At 33.1% G+C, this 11,249-nt stretch overlaps 1 pseudogene; it reads right to left on the bottom strand.

The window, feature by feature from the left end:
- Nucleotides 1–246: 246 nt before the first annotated feature.
- On the bottom strand, nt 247–1,672 carry LOC112794997 (light-inducible protein CPRF3-like; annotated as a pseudogene).
- Between the last annotated feature and the right edge of the window lie 9,577 nt (nt 1,673–11,249).

Below are 11,249 nucleotides of genomic sequence, written 5' to 3'. Positions count from 1 at the left end.
ATCACCAATATACTACTTTGCTCTTTTCTCATTTTGATTAATTAATTAACTAAATAAGGAGATCCAAAATTGCTATCATTTCAATTGTAGTCAATACTTATATTTTGTTGTTGTTATCACTTAATTAAGACACAATGACATTGGAAAAGCCTTGAACATCATTCAAGAGAAAAAGAAAATAGTTTCAGTCACAAATGATGTGTATAATAACAACATCAGGAGAATTACAATTGAGTGTTAATTAATGGTATGATAAAATTAGTGAACAAAGGAGAAAAATTATACTATATCCTATGCTCGATTAATTAATAGAACCGGCAGTGATAGAATTGCAGCTGCAAGTCTGTCTCTTCTAGCTCTGGGAATTGATCAGACCTCGGGATTTCCTTATAATGAAGATAACAAAAAGGTGATTTATTCGAGGCTGGCAACTGCTTCTGGTCCACATAACCTTTCCAACTCTTCCTGTTGACTGTTGACAGCAAAAGTATTGTTAGAGGACATAATCTAAGGTTTTAAGACCATAACCTGGTCAATGCTAATTCAGTTCAATAAAATTTGGAGGTGTAATTTACCTTGATGGAATTATTTTCAGCAGTAAGCTTCTTGCATTCTTCTAATACTATCTGAAGTTCTTCTCTCAGAGTCTGGCTCTCGTTTCCCAGTGACTCCACCTTTCTTTGCAACTCCTCGCACTCAGCCTGGTGGATACAACAAATGAAAAACATTGAAGGATGTCAAATTGTAGCTTTGGAAACACTGAATATTATTGATAACCCTTAACCATTGCTTGCTTGAAGATAACTGTAAACTACCTGCTTGCGTAGTCTTGACCTCCTAGCTGATTCTCTGTTAGACTGTTTTCTTTTCTATCTCTTCGGGTCACGTTCGTCCTAAAAAAACCGAAATAGGTAAGGAAAGCTAAGGCTCTGCAAGGTAAAGGAAATAACTAAGAGATGCACAAGATAAAAAGGAAACGTTTTTTAAAACAAGGAATATATGGCCTGAAGTTCAAGAAGATAATGTGTAAATCATACTTGTATCCACTGTTCACCAAGTGCAACTTCACGTCCCATTATAGTAGGAGGGTTGACAGCTCCTAGGGCAGGTTGATTGTTTCTCAGTTTCGTAGCATCAGCCTTTGCAGAAGATGCATTCCACAAGTCCATTCCAATATTAAGATTAGTTGCAGCCATTGACACAGCAGCCTTTCCAGAAGATTGAGTTATGGCATTGTTCTGTGCATTGGCTCCTGAAAAAGTTCACAATTAAGACAAAATTGCTTGAGTAACCATGTAAAAATTAAAGATAGGAAAACATGCAGAAGAATGCAACATACCATTAGCAAGCATTTTGTCAAAGCTTCCTTTCTTGTTTGTAGCTGATTCCTTTCTTGTTTGTCAAAGCTTCCTTTCTTGTTAAAAATTTTAAACTAATTTTCAATTATAGCTTATCAAAAGTCATAACAATTATGTTAGATAATGAGTAGTTTCTAATATTAATTATTGGCTATTGCTTTGTGTGTAGACAACTCCTGAAATTGATCACACATATTGATTGATTGCTGCTGCTAATCACGGTTGTGCCCCTGCTACTCGCGTTCGTGTTGCTGCTGCTGTTCGTGTTCGCGTTCGGGTTTGGATTTGTGTTGCTGCTGCTGTTCGCGTTCCATTGCTGCTGCTATTGGCGTTCATAGTTGTAGCTGTGCTTCTATGCAAAGGTAACAATTTGATAGCATATATTTGAGCTTAGTAATTTGTTAGTGTTATTGAATTTTCCCAATTTGATATTTGGCTTCTTGAAAGATGAAATTATATTTAGTTATTCCAAGTTCATTTGAAACAGAGAATGCTTCATGCTTCATTAACTTTGACCTTCCTCGGTTCCTAATTAAAATGTTATGAGAAAATTTGAAGCAAATCTAATCTTCAGGAATTTAAAGCTTTCAATTTTTAAAAATTATGTTTTTTTTTCCTCCTCTAGACCTATCATGATGTTCTAGACTGGTAGAAATGATTTTTCTTACACAGATGAATTTTGCCATGACCTGTGAGATAGAATTTGGTGTTGCGGATTTGATTTGTGGGAATAGATTAGGGAAAATTAGATGATGAATTCCTTTATAGAATAAAAAAATGTAGATAGTTAAATTGTGAATATAAAAAAATAGAGATAGTCAGTTTTAAATTATTTTGACATGTCTATATAATGGAACTCTTCTTGAAAGCTGCATAGAATACCTTGCCATGTATACATACGAGTCAGTGCCACAACCACTTACAATTATTATTATTAGTGGTAAGAATCATATTATCATGCCCTACTAATTAAAAACAAAATATTAGTTACATGCTTAAGATACAGTCTTTTTTACTTAACTAATAAGTATATTTTATAGATAATAATAGCTACCGTTGATATTAATTTTCTCCTGTGATGCCTAAGATGTAGCTTTTGTCTCGCTGTCACAGCTTTGTATTTAAATTGAGTTCAACCTCTCTCTTATAGTTGAAGTTAAAATAAAGAGAACATTTTTATTTGTGATAATTGTGCCTTCTGTTGCATTTTGTTAATTAAAATTAAAATTTTCTTTTGCTGATGTTCATCCTAAACTATTTTTATCATTTTCTTTTTTCAAAAATTGTTTTTGCAGTATCTGAGTAGTTGATTTGGCATACTTGTTGCTCCTATATCACTGATACATTCGGATCTAAACCACACTATTCAGTTGATTCCTTTTATAAGGTAATTCTCTGCCTCAATAAAGTAATTACATGTTCTTTATTCTGAATAAAATATTATAGTTTTGAAATTCTATGTATATCATTTTTGGGATACTATTTTTGAAATATCTATTCTCCTTTTTATGTTTTAGTGATTTTTTTCTTTTTCTACTTTTCGATTTATTTAGTTGATTGGCAATGACTGAGCTCCAAAAATATTTTTGAACAGCATAAACTTTAACATAAAAAACATATAATAATATTCACAGGAAAACAAAATGTATAAAATATAACTCATTTTAGAATGTTTTTTGTCGAGTCTTGAATCGTTTAAAATATAATAACTTAATTATAACTTAACTTTTTATAGTTAGAATGCTTGTCATAAAATTTTATAAAATTTATTTTATTGAATATTGAATATATCTATGACTAAAAATTTAATTAAAAAACTAACCAAGTATAAAATAATACCCAATTAATTACATATAAAATAATTATTCAAATCCTTAAAGGTATTATGAAAAATTATATTTGCTTAGGATTTAGTTTAGAAGATTAAAACTTAAATAGTTGTAACTTGTTAAAATTTTCTATCACTCTACACCAATAAAATGACACCAATACTTAAAGAATAATTTAGTATTTCTGTGTAAAAAATTAAAAAAAATCAATGTGATATAAAATAACATAAAAAAAATAAACAACTTATTATAATGATTACGATGGCGAGATTTAATGTATTAATTACTTTACAAAACTAAATTACCTATTCCTTCTTTATGTTACAACCTTGTTTACTTTTTGGTTGAATAAATTAGTTACAAATGGATAGAACTTGGATTGAAAAACCTCGAACAACAAAGGAATACATGGATGGCATAATTGGATTTCTTGATTTTGCTTTTGCGAGAGCGGCCATTTCGGATAGAATATGTTGTCCATGTCCACGATGTGCATTTGGAAAATGGCATACAAGAGACACAGTTCAGGATCACCTGCTCTTAAAGCCATTTCCCAGAAACTATGTGATCTGGAATCGTCATGGTGAGATACAACCTGTTGAGCCAAGTAGTGTAGAAGTGCAAGCGCCACCATCTCAAGAGAATCCGCTAAATACATTACTGCATGATGTATTCGGCCACCATGGGGATGAAGGTATAATGGGATTAAATGATGCAGTTATACCCGATGGAGATGAAGACATCGCAGATGGAAGATTACATGAGGGCTCCTTTGATGATGGTAGTGAGTTCAATGAATTTTTAAAAGACGGAAATGAAAAGTTGCACGAGGGCAGTAAATGCACAAAGTTGGAGTTTATAATCAAATTGTATCACATAAAGGTCTTGTGTAGAATAAGCGATAAGGCCATGACTATGATATTGACTTTGTTGAGAGATACTTTCGATGGAATACAACTGCCTTCTAGTTTTTATAAGGCCAAGCAAGTAATTTGCAAACTCGGCCTAGAATATACTAAGATTGATGCTTGCCCAAATGACTGTATGTTATATCTAGATGACACTCCAGATAACATACAAGATACATGCAAGTATTGCGGTATATCTAGATGGATCCCTAAGAAAAAAAGAAAAAGCAAGCTGCAAAAGTTTTGCGATACTTTCCACTGAAGCCAAGGTTGAAAAGGTTATATATGTGTAGCAAGACGGCTGAGCACATGCAATGGCATAATTCTGCACCTGCAAGAGATGGATTACTGAGACATCCAAGGGACGGTGAAGCATGGAAGAATTTTAATGCGATGCACACACTATTTGCCGAAGAGCCACGAAATGTTCGCCTAGGTCTTGCAATTGATGGTTTTAATCCCTTCGGAGCCTTGAGTGCTACTAATAGCGTTTGGCCTGTGTTCTTGATTCCATATAATCTTCCACCTTGGATGTGTATGAATCACACTTCTTTCATCTTATCAATGGTTATTCCAGGAAAGAAGTCCCCGGGAAATAAGATAGATGTGTACTTGCAGCCCCTTATAAATGAATTGAAAGATTTATGGATTGATGGTGTGGAGACATTTGACTCATCATCCGGAAACACATTTAGAATGCATGCAGCTCTTATGTGGACAATAAGTGATTTTCCTGGGTTAGGTATGCTATCTGGTTGGAACACACACACCGGTTTAGCTTGTCCTACTTGTAACTTTGATTCTTTTCCTTGTTATCTCCGTCATAGTTCTAAATGGTGCTTCATGGGTCATAGACGTTTTTTGGGAAGAAATCATAGATTTAGACTGAATCGTGTTCGTTTTGACGGAAGCACAGAGGAGCGTGGTCCACCTAAGAAGTTATTAGGTTCTGACATTCTTGAACAACAACAGGATGTTGAAACACGAGATCAGCAACGAGAAGAATCTCGTAGTGGTGGGAAAAGACCTTGACGAGAAGTTAAGCAGTGGAACAAGCGAAGCATTTTCTTTGATCTTCCGTACTGGAAAACCAATTTGTTGCGTCACAATCTGGACTTTATGCACATTGAGAAGAATGTGTGTGATAACATTTTGTACACTTTGCTTAATGACAAAGCAAAATCAAAGGACAATCTCAAGGCACGGAAAGATTTGAAAGAAATAGGCATAAGGCATGATCTCTGGCCAAGTGACAATGGATCATATCATTTATCTTTATTTTCACTAACACGTGACACCAAGAAGCTATTTCTTTCGGCATTGAAGAATGTTGTGCTACCAGATGGATACTCAAGTAATATTTCGAGATGTGTGGATGAAGGACAGAAAAAAATTTTTGGATTAAAAAGTCATGACTGTCATATTCTTTTGGAGGAATTGTTACCAATAGCAGTTCGTCATTTGCTGCCGGATCATGTTACCGCAGTATTGGCTGAGTTTGGCTCATTCTTTAAGATCCTTTGTGGGAAAAGCTTAAGTAACTCTGAACTTGACAAGCTCCAACAACGCATAGTGGTCGTCCTTTGCCAGTTGGAAATGTTATTCCCTCCATCATTCTTTACCGTCATGGTTCACTTGACAGTCCATCTAGTAGATGAAGCAAAGCTCGGAGGTCCAGTGCATTATCGATACATGTATCCAATTGAGAGGTAAAATATTTTGTATGATGAACTAAAGATCGTTAGAATTGCATCTCTAGTCATGTCATTTTTACTTGATTTTTTTATATTATTTTAGGGAGTTAGGCCATCTAAAATCCCATGTGCGGAATAGAGCACAAGCAGAAGCATCTATTGCCGAAGGATATTTAGCTGAGGAATGTCTCACTTTTTGTTCTCGCTATTTTGAAGATATAGAGACAAGGTTCAATAGAGCTAGACGTGTATGTGATGACCCGCTTGACAAGGGATGCTCAAAATCTTGTCTCTTTCCGCCGGTGGGTAAAGCAGGGAGTTCTGGTACAATTTTTACATTGAATGAAAAGCAAAAGCTACAAGCCCATAGATATGTGTTACTAAATTGTCCAGCCGTCAAGGATTATGTGAAGTAAGTAAAGATAGAGGTTATTTGCATTAATATATTCAAAATCTATATTCGTGAGTGACGTACTCTGAATCCAAATTAATTCCTAATGCAGTGAATTTAGAGAATACATAAGAAGAAGTTCAAAGGGAAGGAGACCGAACCCCACAGACATAGAGAAGAGAGTATTTAAGGAATTTGTTTCATGGTTTGAAAAACGAGTAAGTTACTAAATTATTAGAGTTTATGAAATGGAAAAGGTGTTAAGATATAAATGTTTTAACCCTCATAACTTATCTCAATTTCAGATAATGAACCCAGATACCATAGAACAGTTGTCTATTGACATCAAATTTTTAGCACGAGGCCCCTTATCAAATGCAACGAGATATAGTGCTTGTAAAATAAATGGTTGCACATTTCGAACTATTGCTCGTGAAGAAGGTTTGAGGACACAGAATAGTGGAGTATATTTAACCTCTAGCACACCATGTGTTGCAAGTCGAGTTGACAAAAATTTAAGACAAGGTGATGTACCCTATTATGGCAAGTTGGAGGATATAATTGAGGTTAGCTATTATGGGCGATTCACTGTTGTTCTCTTCAAATGTAAATGGGCTGATTCCACTCGACATAGAGGATATAGAAGAGATCAATGGCATTTTCATTGTGTTAACTTTGAAAGACCAATTCATACCGGTGAACATGAAGAAGATGAGCCTTATATTCTAGCGTCACAAGCATCAATGGTATACTATGTAGATGATGTCGTTAACAAAGGATGGAGTATCGTTGTTCATTTAAAACCAAGAGATTTGTATGAAATGGGTGATGAAATTGAAGAGGCTGCAGATGAGGACGAGCCACATCAAGAGCAAGCTCTTGATCAATATTTTGGTAACAGTGATGAATACATTCAATTGGCAACAAACCACTTGATCGATGACGTAGTTGACTCATAATGAGAAATCTAAGGTTAAAGCTTATTTATATATTTGTTAATTTTAAGGTTATGGTTAATCCGTTGGCTTGTTCATAAATTTTATCTTTGGCCTAATTTTTGTGTGAAATATAACATGCTTTTTGAGTTATTTTCTCTAACTATTTGTTGTTAAATTCATTTACAGCAATGCCGAAGAGTAAACGGTTTACTAATCCCCTGAGATCAGCTCCTCAACCTGAAAATGGTTTTGATCAGACTAATGACGAGGTATTTCACAATTCACCTACGGATATCTCACCACCTAATCATGATTCAACAATACAAAGCAATCCGGATAGTAATATAGATCATTCACTGCCTAACCAAGGATCCCAAGAATATACTAGGCCCTTTGGTGGACATCAATCTTCTGAATATTGGACCGTGGAGACAGTAGGTATGGTGCATAATAAACTTAATTTCTCATGCTGAGTTGCTAAATAAGTGCTTTCTATATAAATGCAAATTTTATATTTTTAATCTTTATATATAATATATTTTTTTGTACAATCTCTTGTATGAAAGTAGAAAAGTGATGCATTGATAGCTGAACATGCACTATGCCAATTTTTACAGGTCTAATGCTGATTATTTAGCTTTCTATGTGGCTATGGTTGAATAATATTAAAGTTTACTTATTTTGAGGCATATGATAAAGACTTCAATTGTACGGAAATGTTGCCCAAAATATTTTTACTAAAAATCTTAAAATTTTCACCCAACTCCCGAGGCATAAAATGAAAATACGAAATAGTATTACTCCTATAATATTACTAGATGACAAAGTGATATGCATATGCATGGTTCTGGCTTTTGTGAAATCACATTATTTATCATCAAATCATTATGATCTTTTCCCTTTCAAATTTCTTTTCTTTTTGTCCAAATTGTTATTTATTCATCTTCTCCTTGTAGTAATAATAAAATTTGGATAGAAAAATAATGAGTGTTTGTCTGGTCAATATTGCAAATTGCTCTCTGTCTCTGTCTCTCTCTCTCTTTCTCAATTAGATGTCCATTTAATTAACTTGTTCTCTCTCTCAATTAGATGTCCATTTAATTAACTTGTTCATTAGTTACTTTATAATTTAAATAATATAATGATCATACCCAATAATTAAGGTGGCTAAATTGCATTCTTAATTAAGTGATATCTCAATCCAAGTTGGCCATTCGTAAGTAAGACTAAATTAATTCAAGATTGTATTCCACTGCTAAATCTTTTATGTTTTTCGGTCCACACTATATATATATATATATATATATATATATATATATATATATATGTACTTACCATTTCAATTTGTTTATTTTTAGGATCTAATCCACAGCTGAACAGTGGTGCCCATATGATTTACACGAGTTGTTGATAAATTTGAAATTTTTTATTTTTTCTTAAGGTGTACTCATATGAACTGCGAAATATTCTTGATTCTTGGAGAGTTCATTTTTATTTTTTTTAGGGGCACCTAACAAATGTTCTGTTGCAAACTTAGTCTTCTTTTACTCAAGTGATCTATTTCTTTCTTGATCCTAGTGTCTAGGAGTGAAATTTTATTCTGGAATTTGTAATGTCCTTTGTGTTACATGTGGATTCTTCATAATTGTTTAAAATTTAAAAGCTTTTAATTGTAAAATGTTTAAAAATTTAATTTTTAAAAGTAAATGTGTACTTACATATAATTAATTTTATATGCAAATACTTTGTGTTTAAATTTTTAATTTAGTTCAAAACTTTGGAAATAAAGGCACAGATGGAACTATTAAGACTAGAAGGCTAAAAGTTAAAGAAATGGATAACTTATCTAGAGATGAGCAAGTTGTTGTGAACTTTGAAGACGAACAAGCTATTGGAGAAGCCCAAGGTTTGCTTGCTGGATATCTAGGAACATTGGCAGTTGATTGTAAGTTATTTCCAATCAATTTCTCAAAGTGGTCAGGACCTTTAGGCATACCTCAATCTAGATTTGAAGAGTGTTTTAGTAACTTGCTGAAGGTATATATTTGAAATATTTAGTTTTACTAAATTCCTATTAAAATTTTCTATTGTTAATGATATCTTGTTATTTATGTATGATTCTTTTTTATAGCCAAAATTTCATTTCAAAATTTCTGAGGGCATTGCAAAGCGATATTGCAAGCTTAGCCTTGCAAAAAAGTGGTCACAACATAGAATTAAGTTATGGAAAGAGTTCTATGATCCATGCATGAGTAGACAAGCACTCATTGATAATGTCCCGGTCGGCATCGACAGAGATCAATGGGCATCTTTTGTTCAGTATCGGTTTCTACCTTCTACAATGGTAACATGCTAAAATTTTCAAAATATAATATTAATACGTAATCACTTTTCTAATCTTCATTTTTCTTTTTTTATAGGAGATGTGTAGGAGAAATAAGGAAGCTCGCAAGAAGCAAACAATTCCCCATACTGGTGGCTCGAAACCCATCTCAAGGAAAAGACATGAAATAGTATGAACCATCAATCATTTTTCGTTTTTACTAAATTATGATATGCTCTTTAACTATTTTTTTTATATTCTTTTGTATAGTTTTTAGAAACTGGTCGAAAAATTAGCCGTGGAGAAATGTACATAGAAACTTATAAGAAGAGAGATGGGTCGTTTGTGACTGATGAAGCAAGGGATATAGCAGTAAGTTGTACTTTTTGGTCTATTTTAGTACAAAGTGTTACTTCAAAATCTGCCAAACCTTAATGTTATTTTGTTATATTTTTGTTGCTTAAATCTCAAATGCAGGAACAAATTGAAGTACTTATGACTCAAAATGAGAAAGCTGAATCTAGACCATCTACAAATGATGCTATTGGAAAAGTGTTTGGGGAGGAGCATTCTGGTAGGGTGCGATGCATGGGAATGGGAGCAACACCTACTAATACTTTCAGAAATGGCAATCATCCTAGCCAGTTAGTTAATTCTTCAACTTCAATGTCATCTACTACCAATTACTCCCAAGCTGATTTTAAGCGTTTGGAGTCTAAATTTGATGGGACATTAGCTGCATTCAAGGCTTATTTTCTTGCTAAAGAAGGAAGAATTCCTGTTGAACTTACTAGTATATTTGACCATGGAACTCAGGTAAATTGCCATCTCTCGTCAAATCTATGTTGGACTAATATTTTTAAAAATTATGATAAATGATAACCGTTATATTATGCTAATGTTCTAGCATGGTATTAGTCTCGTATATTCTCACTTTTACATGCCTACTCTTACTAATTTGTTGTTCAAGTTTTTCACACAAGAAAAGGTTAATGCCTTTTTAACATTTTTGGTCTTTGAATTGTCGTTATAGTGTCATAGATGTGAGAATTTTATGTTGACATTTCTATTTTTAATTTATTTTAGGCTAATGATATTGAGAACGAAACTATTACACCGACAACAGGAAGAACATCATCAGGAGGAAGCAATAAAAATCGTGAAGACATTGTTTAGTATTGCTTTAAAGATTGATTAGTTGTTTATTGTTCCACCTTTGTTAGGGTATTATGTTGCATTTTTTTATTAAACAAACTTATTCAAGTAGAGAACTCATTAGTGGTAGTTGTGAGTTTATATTATTTTAGCTTATTTAATTTTTAGGATTAGATATATAAAGACAGTGATGATTCAGATATTATGCATTTTATTATAATATAAAAAAGTTATTATTTATTTTAATGGGTTATATTTTAGCTTTATACTTTAAAGATTTTTATTCTTATTAAATTTTGGATTCTAATAAATATTATATAAAATAAGAAAAAACTATATATATCATAGTATAAATATTTTGGCATTACATTTCAAATTGTGGGAGTTTACAACTCCAACAAAAAAAAATTTGTTTTAAGTTTACCATATTTGCGGGGGTTTAAAACCCCCACAACATGAATAAAAAATGCTGCAACACAAAACTGTTGGAGGTCTTCAAAAACCGACGCAATTTAGTTGAAACCCCCGCAAACAGCGGGGGGCAAAAAACGCCGCAATTTGGATTTCAAAATTGCGTCGGTTCTGATAAAACCCCCGTAAAATATTGCAGCACACCTAACTGCAGGAGTTTATTAAACCGCTGTAACGCAATT

The sequence above is a fragment of the Arachis hypogaea genome, chromosome 4 (assembly GCF_003086295.3).
Source record: "Arachis hypogaea cultivar Tifrunner chromosome 4, arahy.Tifrunner.gnm2.J5K5, whole genome shotgun sequence".
NCBI classification, from domain to species: Eukaryota; Viridiplantae; Streptophyta; class Magnoliopsida; order Fabales; family Fabaceae; genus Arachis; species Arachis hypogaea.
The sequence above is the reverse complement of the archived record's forward strand: the minus strand, read 5'-3'. Positions and strand labels throughout refer to the sequence as shown.